At 37.4% G+C, this 794-nt stretch overlaps 1 protein-coding gene across 1 annotated transcript in view; it reads right to left on the bottom strand.

Moving 5' to 3' along the window:
* Smp_174760 (putative hypothetical protein) overlaps nucleotides 1–794 on the bottom strand; it is a gene marked incomplete at both ends in the record, with an annotated part of 16,926 nt that overhangs the window by 4,053 nt on the left and 12,079 nt on the right. The window lies entirely within an intron of this gene.

The following is a 794-nucleotide window of genomic DNA, read 5'->3' as shown; positions in this document are numbered from 1 at the left end:
TATATATATATATATATATATATATATATAACTTCGTCACTAAAATTGAAATGTAGTGTTATTAATTTTACTACCCTTTACCTGGTCTGCCTGGTACGGTACCGTGAGGTCTTGAGAAACAAGTATCCCAGACAGTACAGCTCACTAAGATCATCACTATAGTTAGAAAAGGTTGTCACATCATAGTAATAGCTAGTCGAGGAAGTGACGAGTAAAAACAAAAGATTCTTGGTTGTTTTGTCAGCTTTATTTCCACCTCCGGTTGACCTTAACCTTTTCTAGTTTTTATTATTATGGTAGTATTATATCAATCAATCGGCAGTGTGACCAGTAGACTAAGTGGCTAGAGAAATCACCCCGCCTTTTGTTTGATATTAGATAACCGATAAACATTGATACGAAGCACTTAAACCTTAAGTTTCATGCTAGTTGGTACTTGCCAGTAATGTAAGTCTTCAATTGTAGCTCAGTCTCTGATACTGAGTAAGATGAATTTGAATACAACCGGGGGCATCAATTACTTAAAGACTGCCAACCAACATGGAACTCGGGTCAAGCAAGGGGTCCTAGTGATTGTCTCTTTAACCACCTAATATCAATGATAATCTATAAACTATTATCATTATTTCATAGTTTACATCACGGAAAAATCTCAGACAACCATTGAAAACCAGAAAGCATTGGACAACTGTTTCTTCCTAGCATGGGGCTCCACAACAGTACACATCCAAGACCCCACTAGGGACTGAACCTAGAACCTTCAAATCTCGGGGTAAGCGCTGGCATTTAGTAAT

This window comes from Schistosoma mansoni, chromosome 2 (genome assembly GCF_000237925.1).
Source record: "Schistosoma mansoni strain Puerto Rico chromosome 2, complete genome".
NCBI classification, from domain to species: Eukaryota; Metazoa; Platyhelminthes; class Trematoda; order Strigeidida; family Schistosomatidae; genus Schistosoma; species Schistosoma mansoni.
This window is presented reverse-complemented; position numbering and strand designations above follow the sequence as displayed.